Below are 10701 nucleotides of genomic sequence, written 5' to 3' on the forward strand. Positions count from 1 at the left end.
TTGTGCTGAATAAGGGGGGAGCCTTAATCCTATTCTAGATCTTCAACCTCTCAATCTACTCCTGTGGAAGGACAAGTTCAAGATACTCTCACTCGCCCAGATCCAATCTGCCTTGGATTTGTGAGACAGGATGCTAGCGCTGGACCTGCAGAATGCCTACTTCTGTGTTCCTTTCTTGCAGGCTCACAGGCATGACTTGTGGTTCAAGGTGGGCCAAAAGCATTTTCAATTTGCTGTACTCCCTTTGAGCCATATCAGTGCCCCTTGGGTGTTTACAAAGATGATGGAAATAGTCTCAGTATACCATCAGAGGTCAGTATGCCAGTCTTCCACTACCTTGACAATTGGCTGTTGAAGGCAGGCTCACCATAACCCATCATGGACCTCTTACATATGCCGTCAAACCTCTTGACATCATTGGGTTCACTATCAAGGTACCGCATTCTCACCTGGATACTTTGCAGATAAAATGCTTTACTGGCCCTCCATGTAGTTCAGAGAGTGCAGGACAGTTGGGCTATGATCCCTATGTTGAAGCCTTGGTCATGGTTATCAGTGAGGATGGTTCTGAGACTTTTGGAGCTATTGCCCTACTGCATCCTGCTTGTCAATCATGCCAGGTGGCACATGCAGGCTCTGCGTTCTCAATGGGTCCTGCATGAATGGAACCTGTTAGTTTCCATCCAGGTTTTTGAAGAGATTGCAAAAGATCTGCATTGGTGCTTCGTCAGCCGCAATCGAAGAAACAGACCCATCTTCCAACCCACTCAGATCTGACGGTGGTGACAGATGCATCACTGATGGGTTGGCGAGACCATCGAGTGGACAATCAGCTGTTTGTGGGGTTCTTTGGGGCAAAGAAAGGCAAGATAGTGAAGAAAATGACGTTGTCTAGGTGGATGGTCCTCTGCATTAACATCTACTACACATTGGCCAACAATCTGCTTCTAGAAGGATTGACAGCTCATTCCACCAGGGTCAAGGCTGGTACCACTGCGCTGGCACATGGAGTACTTGTCCTGGGTATTTGTGAGGCTGCAATGTGGGCATCAGTGAACATGTCCGTGTCATGAAGCAGTATTGGCTTGACAGCCATGAATGAACATTTGTGCCATTTGGTCCTGCAGAATCTTTTGGTCAGAGTCATACTACAGACCCACTGCCAGTCTATTCTAAAGGTGAGGAATATGTGGTTAGAAGCAGCCAACAGAAGATCAAGTTATTTACCTTCACTCTTTTTCTTTGATACTCTATCTAACCGCAGATTCTGCATTGGACCCTGGTCACCCCATTCTGAGGAATGGACTCTTTACCATCTGTAAATGTCCCAAATTAGAGATCTGTACACTGTGACACATAAACATAATAGTTTTTTTAACTGTGCATCCAAGGTTGCCCGACAGTGTCAAGACAGAAACCATTGTTACTGTACTTGGGTGGTGCTTATAATTGGCTCCAGCGGTCATTTCCTGGACAGAGAGGGATCAGCGTGGCATATCAAGACACCACCTGCCAGCCTGCAGGGGATATACTGAAAAATCTACCATATCCAGTATAGTGCCTGGAGATATTCTAAAGGTGAGGAACCTGCAGTTAGATAGAGCATCAACCAGAAAGAGTGTTACCAAGTAACTTGTTTACAGTTACTTTAAATAATAAATGAATCAGGACTATAGTCTTGATTGTTGAACTGGCACCATAACAAACCAGGTCTGCTTATGTAGCATAAGCTTTCCCAGTAGCCAAAAATGTACCAGATGCACTCTTTTCAACAAACACACACAACCCCTGACCAATCAAACCCTGTACTTAAGAAAATCTACATGTTCGCAGAGACACAGCCCCTCTCTCAGTACTGCTTGGGAATGCTCTTTTTTCTGTTGATCACATAAGGTCAAGTGGTACCTGCATAGTTAAGCAGGTATCACTTGACCTTATGTTTAAGGTCTCTTACAACTTAAACCATAGCCATGGGTGGTTGCAGAACAGAGCATGTTCTCAAAGAGAATGAGTTTGTGGAAGAAGGCTAGCATTAAAAAATCATGAAGAGCCCACTGCAGAATAAACTGTGCTTCTCTTGATGACTGTGGTTTTCTCTTTGATTAATCACAGCCATCTGCCTTGTAATATAGAATATCTAATTACTGGTCCAGCTGACATTTGTTTTCCATTTTAAAAGCATTGAAATGGAAGGGGTTACAGATAGGGTTATTCTTGAATAAATATATGTGCCTCATCCTAATGGGTATGTATTCTAATTGCAGTTCCCAAAAGGAGGAAAAATGTGGGGTCAGAAAGAGAGGTACTAAATCAGGCTACATGTAGAATGTCAACAGAGTACAACACTTAAGAGCAGAAGCCAGGCTATAAAGAGACTATGGTCTAAATTTACTTTATCCAGAGGGATTCATAAATCCTATCTAAGTGTCTAGCTGTTTTGCCTTTTGCTCCTAAAATGTACGACATTTAAATGTTTTCAGAACACAGCAGAGACACGAGGTCGCTAGAGAGCCGGACATGATATAGAGAACAGTGTTATTTACAATTCCTTCTAGTGGCTCATAAGCCCTATGAAATCGATTTGGCCCGTGTTCATAGCATTTAAGAACTTTAAACGCATCGATGCTGATGAACGAACCGCTGCATCATCAGCCGCGGTGGCGCTGTGCTGATGACGGAGCGGTTGCGTCATGGCCCGCCCTACACGCCTGCGCGGCACGTTCTATTGAGCGGGCGGGGCCATGACGGAACCGCTCCGTCATCAGCACAGCTCACCCGAGGCTGGTGATGGAGCGGTTCCGTCACCATAGTGTGAGCGCCGCGCGGCCCCCCCGCCACCTTAGCGCTGCGGCGTAATAGCCGCCGCAGCGAAGGGGTTAAAGATTTAATTGACCAGGATTGTCCAAGAATCAAAGCCATGTTAGGGACTTACTGCAATCACTGTTGCTTTCTTGTTATTACAACAACAATATATTAGGATTCCTATTACTGGGTGTTACCTAAATAATGATTGGCCATCATCCATATTGTGTGTGTGGTAAGACTGTATCTTAAAATTTGGATTAAGACTATCTTTTAGATTGACTCTGAACAGCCAACCATTGCCTTGTGGTGACCGCCCAGTAGCCACCATACGTTATGTTGCTTGGCTGACTGATCTTCATCACGGGCTCATGCCCACGTCCTTCATACACGTCAAACTGACAGTCCAATGTGGATTGATTTAAAATAGATTAGAGTTAAGACCTCTTTTAAGTGCATGCATAAGTTCTGTTCACGGGAGAGGTGGGTCCTTTGCGTGACTTTGTGCTTTGTTCACCCAGTCTCTTTCACAGTCATTCCTTCTTCGATCAAAGGTCAGTGCTTACTGTCCACAGTGGGTGGACAGTGCGGATGACCTCATCCTCAGTCACCACTGGACCAATAAGAACACCCTTAACACTGCATGATACGGCGTGACAGGACACGTTAAATCAAAAGGGAGATATCAAACTGAGCAGCAGACGTCTTCTCCTGGATCAGGTCACGCTTCATGGCACGTATAAGGTAGCTCTTCTTGCAAGCAGATAGATCTTCCCTACTTCATCAAGTCAAGTAGCAATGTGATGGCAGACACTTTCCAGACTTTGGCCCAGTCTGATGGGAGAATGGAAACCATCCAGAGGTTCCGCTCCTGGCTCATGTGATCTTGTATCCTGTATTAAGTACATGCCTTCATCCTGCTGACTGAATACATTAAACAAAGTATTTGTTGAATTGGCCATTACTTATCCTCCTCTGGTAGACACAGGCTGATTGAAAGAGCCAATCAGATGTTATTGCGAGACATACTTGTGGACCTTCTGCTCTGCTCTCTGCAATAAGCCCAGATTGGACTGACTCAGAGAGACTATGGAATGGCTCTTTGGGGGGTTCATTTGCAGGCGGGGATCACAATGTAAGATGGGTGAAGAGGAAGGGGAATCTGCACTAAGACACAAAACAATGGGGTGGTTGTCTGCTCCACCCATCAGGTACACCATATCACTGATTAGGAAAGTGAACTGTGTATGTCAAGCTGAGGTATCTGAGAAGGAAGCATCAGTCAGCACAAGAGATATCAGCATCTTTTGTAGCAAACACATGTTGAGTCAAATGGACTCAAACACTCACCAGTTCATTCACACCACAGATAAAGACACATAATACAGGCATTCTTCATGAATGTCCCAGACCTGATGGTGGCCCAGGATCCCAGTTATGGGAAATAAGCATATGTGTCCCAGATAACCAGCCCCTATAGGAGTACAGTAATGCTGTGTAAGTAGTGGTTTAGGACCAGCACTCGTTTTTTGGGGACCAGGACTTATATGTCATCATCAGTCCTTGACCCAGAAGTATAGAGAGAAAGGCAGAAATTGGAAAAAGATCGAGTCACAGAAAGGTAGGAAAACAGTGACCAACGGAGAAAGCAGGGATGAAAAGGAACCTGCATTAATGAGATGAAGAGAAATGGAGTGTGAAAAGTGGAGGAAAGAGGCAATAGGTGCACCAGTTGCAAGCTCCTAAGAAAGCATTTGGACCACTGCATGCATTTAATCACAAATTAGGCACTGGCTTTGATTGCAGGTGAAACATACTCGCTGTCACAAACATATGTCCTCATAGCCTGATTTGTGAAGGTTTCGCAGTTTTCACAGAGAATGGGTACACTTTGGGTATCACTTGTAACAGAGTATATCTCCAGCATCGACATAAATGGGAATTGAAGGGAAAACCTCTACTGAGCTCACTAGGAAAAGGCATATAGTCCTGCTAGAAAATGTCAAAGAGCAGGGTGGCACCACTTCACAAAGCTATGCAGATGACTTTGACCTGAACAGATCTTGTTATCCAAGATCACATGGTTTGAGTCTGGGGAGAAGATGTTCTGCTAGTGTGGCTAACTGTAATATGGATACAGGCAAACGCTGGAAGAGGCACATGCCCAGGAGATGTATCAGGTGACCAGTGTTGGGGATGGGGATAGCTCAGTTTCAAGGAAAGGACATGTTTGAAATAATCACCTTTCATGGTTGTTGTGCATCCTGTTCTGTGGCTCATGTGACATTCACTGGTTACTGGCCACTATTCATGTTGGATTTTGTCATTCATTAATGATATCCCAGCGCCTCTTCTGCTACGGCACTTCATTGACTCTCAATAACGGAGGAGTCAAGTCTTGTCAAAGAGGTGATTGAGGGTTTGGGACTTTAACAATGTATCACATAAGTAATTGCACTCAATAAATTAAATGTCTAGTTAGGTAAATTTTTTGTAGGTTAAAAAAATAGGTATTTTATTTATGAGTAGAAAAATGTGTCAGGCACAATTAGTAAGGACACAGAAGGTCATAGTAACTTGTGTGGCAGTGTTACCAACCCATTCACACAGCAAAATAACATGTTGCCAACGTTATCCCAATGGGCAAAACTCTGAATGTCCTTGGCTGCCTGTGCGTAGCCATGGAGCTCAAGTTTTTATTGTACATTGTGTTTACTCAATGTTCAGTTAAAGGAGTCAAGGTACTAGACGTAATGCTCCAGTATAAGGCGATGCCACGCCTACCCCTTGCCCTGTTTCTCATCAGCACTGTCTGCAAAGCGTCAACAACAGAGTGGGTCTAAACCTAGATGACTGAGAAGCCACAAAGCTAAGGGCCTGATTTATTTGTTGGTGTTCGGACCATTCTCTGCCAGGGCGGCAGAGTATTTTACTCCATTGCCCTGGTGGTAGTCCCAAATGCCAAATTCATAAATGTTCTTCAATGTCAATTAATGCATTGACAGGAAACGCCATAAAGGCAGTTCCTATCAGCAGGGCCGGACTGGGAACTGAAAGCTGCCCTGGCAAATCTTGCCAGACCAGCCCCCATCTGGTGTGTAGCGAGCGAGCGTAGCGAACGAGCCCAACCTCTACTAGGAGGGTTTGGGGGGTTCTTCTCCCCAGAACATTTGGGAAAAGACAGACCAAAATGGTGAATTTTACAGCACATTTTTCATTACATATTCAATTGTATCAACTTTCAAAGCACAGTAAATAGTAAATTTATGACCTTAAAGAGCACCAGGTTACCCACCCAGTCATATGTGTACCCATAGACATTCTTACAGAGAGCACCAAAAATAGACACGAGAAGTGAATCAGAGAGAACAAAGTAAAAGCAAGACCAGCCCCCATTAGGTGTGTAGCGAGCAAGCGCAGTGAACAACTACTACTAGGGGGAGTTTGGGGGGTTCTCCTCCCAAGAAGATTTGGAGACAGAAAAGCCAAAACATGGCCTGATTGCCTCACATGACTATGACGTGCTCTACTGGAAGAATGTGAGTGAGGTGGTGTAGCATTACCCAGCTACTCATGGCTCATGGATAGCACTCAGGGTTGGCATATGGATATTTAGTCTACTGCAGTGACAGGCTGATATGGGGTCTTACATTGACATTATCGGGACAGTTACCCAAATCACGGCTCATCAGTGACTAACAACTGCCAGTTCTACCCTTTGGGCTCCCAGTAAAGGCACTCAGAAGAAAGGGCACAACAGTCATGCTTCTACCCTAATATTTGTCCTTTATTTTTAACTACTTAATATTATGAATCAAACTCTCTGTGGTCATTTCTGCTTTTATTCGTAAATGCTTTGTCATTAACTCCCTCTTACAGGTTGTCCTCTTTCTACATGATGTCCATTCCAGGCTGAAGGAAATCTTGTCTAGGAGGGCACAGATTTACAGGTTCAAATCCTTTTAAATCAATAGCCCTTAAACCTACTTACAATGCTTTTGGTTAAGAGCTTTTACAAAAGCCTTGGAACCCGGCTCTTCAACTGAGAGTTCATCTCTCTGAATTCTGGGATTCTCTGGCATCCTGACAACCTCCTGGTCTACGTGACCTTCAATAGTGGCCATAATGTGAAATAAGGTAACAGTGGAGTTAGACTCCTTCGGTAGGAGAGGCAAGTCTATGGAGATAGTTGATTTGTAAGTATGGGTCTCATGGCCCCAACATCACCAGCTGTCCCTCAAAGCGTCACTTGGTCTCAATACCTTTGTTAAGGCGCTGGATGAGAATGAAGCCCAGCCTCTGGTTTACGCCATCCAGCCTGAACAGACAATACCACTGAGTACTCTGATGGCAACTCATTCTGAGAGGAATGCTTGTAATGCCCTGAAGAACGCTGCCTTAACGTCCACTAGGTCTAGTGACCATGCGTAGACTGAACGTGAGCATGGTGTCCTAGCCGGGTTTCATGACTGACTCTGGCTGTCTGCATTGCAAGGACATGTGGGTGACCAAGACAATATTGGTTCTAAAACTGACCACGCCTTGCGTCTACGGTCTTCTTGCCAGGGCTTGGACAGATTATCCAAAACTCATACTTTGGTTCAAACTGCGCCAGAGGGTAGACTTACCTGAGACCACAGAGACCAACTTACATGTGGACCCCGACACTTAGCCAAGCACTGAAGCCAAGAGTAACACTCTCTGAGTTTGTCTGGCTGTGCCCTGCCTGCAAACAACCACATATAACTCTTTTGTGAAGACAAAAACAGGACAGAATCCACAAATTATGAAACAGAGGAACCCTGCACATGTCACTGCCTCTAATAAATGCTAAAAATGTAACTATGCTGAATAAAACAAATTTTGTTGCACACACTGCATCACCAAATACGATGCAGTGTGTGCAACGAAATTTGTTTTATTTATTTTTATGCTTACTTACCTTTTAAAGTCCGTAATCCATACATTACTACCCCCCACCCTGCACCTCCCCCTCCCCACGTCACCACCCGGCCGGTACTCCCACTACCGGCCTCGGTTGTGAGACACAACTACATATATGCATGACAATGCATTTTCAGACTACTGAACTGACTCTGACTCACTCGCGGTCATGGACTGAAAATCGTCCCCAGCAACCAAACTGGCCCCCTGTCAAACAAGCATTTGTAAGGCAATAGGTCTCGTATTTACGTGAGTTTAAGCTATTGGCATTGCAATTGATAATGACTTTTATTTATGTTTTACAAACCAAAAATAATACATGGTGTGTCACACAGTTTGATGCTTACTTTCCCTCCATGTTAAAAACACTCGATGTTTCAGCACCCAGGCTAATGTGCTGCATAGCTAAATACATATAAGGTGCCAAAGACGAGGCTGATTGCATTGCTAATGCTTGTTTTGGTCTGGCACCAGCCATGACCTTTAGATTTTGATACAATTATATATATTAAATGTCTACTTAAAGGGGCTATCAAACAGCCCTCTACATCCACTGCTCTGCTACTGTCACATTTTTCTTCCACCCACTACAGCTTACATCTTGGGGCAGTGGTGCAGCCCACTTCAGCTATTGGCTAACTTCACTGAAAGTGACGGCATTCTACCCTTTTACATGAAGCATACCCATACACAAAGTAGTTCCCTTAAGTGCCAGTGACTACCTTGGTAATGTATGCTTTATGAGACAAAAATGAATAATATTTTGGCTTTAGAATTTTTTTTTCAGTTTCATAAGGGTCCCACAGCTTCCCCAATAATAATGTATTGCAAAACTGATGACAAAACAAGCATTTACAAAGTCAAAAGGGCTGGACTATTGTCTTTGCCACTGCTTATTTAAGGCAGGTCTTTGCAGCGCAGGTGCCCTGAGAGCTTCTGCGCCAAGTGCCTAGAAGTCAGTAACAGTAAAGATGGCCTGTTAGACTCTACAGGTGATGTACACACAAAGCCCAAGTCGGGGCTTACACACATTCATGGCTGGGTTTATGAGTCTAAGGTATCAAAATCATTTGTCATACACCCCAGGATTGTATGTTGTATAATATTGTACAGGAATAAATCCCCCTCAAGCTGTGGGCAGTGGGCCTGCCAGGGGAGGGTTTCTCTGGTTAATTTCAGGGATTTGTGCGTTTTCCAAACTCGATTCCCCTCTAACCACTTCACAGCACAGAAACGGTGTTGTGCTATTCACATCCTTTAATGTACTTCTTACAAAGGCAGAAGAAAATCTGTACCCAAGGTATTAAGTAGAAACAAACGATTCCAGAATTCATGAGGAGTATTTTTAAGGGAGAGCGGAGATGGCCTCTTAGCTATGGAGCTCCGTGCTGGGAGGACTCTATGGCAGCACAGGTCCCTTTTCCTATCCATCAGGTGCCTGGGACAGACAGCCTGCAAGACGGGTGACCACTGGGACCCATGTGCGCCTCTTGTAAGTGGTGAGATTGATGCAGTCGAGGGATACTAGAGGCCCGTGATCCATAATGTAAGCCACAGTCTGTATCGTAGAAGCAATCATCCCTCTCCTACCTGCTTCTAGACCTGCGCAGCAGCAAGGGATGCACCGAAGACCGCAGAGCCCACAGGCTTGGACCACGGACTGCCCGTGACAGAGACTGCGGCCTGCTGGATTTGTAGGCAACTTCCCGTGCTCTTTGCTCGCTGACCAGCTGCTAGCCACAGAGCGAACCGGAACAGACCTGGACTGATGCCAAGGTGCGAGCACTCTGAGGGACCTGCAACAGAGATTAACCGCTGAGGAGAGCGGGCGCTTACTGCAACTTGCGCCCTGCTCCTGACGTACCAGCCCGTACCAGCACACTGAGATTATCCTTGGCAGCCAGTAATGCTGCCCAGTGGCCCTGAACACACCACCGAACTGAGAGCACCTGGTAGCAGATAAGCAGAGATAGACACAATGAGGGCTTTCTTTGAAACTCTATGTCCCCACCCCCCTCCCCCACCAAGCAGTGTTTGTCTTTCAGAGGGAAGGCAAACTCTGGGATGCCCAGCCAGACCCGTCATCACCCTGACTGCCGTACCCGATGTTATTCTTGCAGCCACTGCTGGAGGGAGACATAGGTCCCAGTAACCACCGGACGAAGAGCAAGATGGAAGAGACGCCGTGCACAACAGACGCCGTGCGCGTGCACATCATCCTGCGTGTCTGCTGCTTGTTTATATATGCATCGCGCTTTCTCCTTAAGTGAAAGTGAGATGCAAAAATAAACACGCATGTCTGGAAGAGACGCCGTGCGCGAGCGTGCGCAAGCTAAATCTCCAGTCCGGGTAGGCGGGGCCTAAGGGAGACACGGCGGACACAAACCCCGCTTCCAAAGAAGCGAGACACAAAACCAACGACTATAGATCTCGCCAAGGCGAGCAGCGCATGTGATGCAATGCAGGCGAGACCTAAAAAACAGCCCCTACCCCAACCAGCCTACCGAGGAATTGCCCGGTGCCCAAGATTACCAGTCCAGCCATACTTATCAGTGCATTGTAGCTTTGACGTACGGCTTGAGCAAACATGACGAAGCTGTACTGAAACAAAATTTCTTTTTTTTCAAAAAGAAAACCCCATAGGGGATTTTGTTTTTGGAAAAATTATGCCCCCCTCACCAAGGGGTTTATCTCCCATGGCGAGAGGGGCATTTTGCAGATTTTACTGCCAGGATTTTCCTGGCAGTGACGGGCAGTGAAAACTGATGCATATGTTTGGACATCTAAATTGGGTGTGTCGACATACAGGTCGTCCTACAACGGTCCTCAGTCCACCGTGCCATCATAAGGATGTAACCATGGTGGAGACTACTCTAGTCTCTACCAACATTGCACTAAAGGATCTCCTGTTTTTAAATCTGGTTGACGGATCATTATTGTTAGAAAGTGCCCTTT

The sequence above is a fragment of the Lissotriton helveticus genome, chromosome 3_1 (genome assembly GCF_964261635.1).
Source record: "Lissotriton helveticus chromosome 3_1, aLisHel1.1, whole genome shotgun sequence".
In the NCBI taxonomy this organism is placed as follows: Eukaryota; Metazoa; Chordata; class Amphibia; order Caudata; family Salamandridae; genus Lissotriton; species Lissotriton helveticus.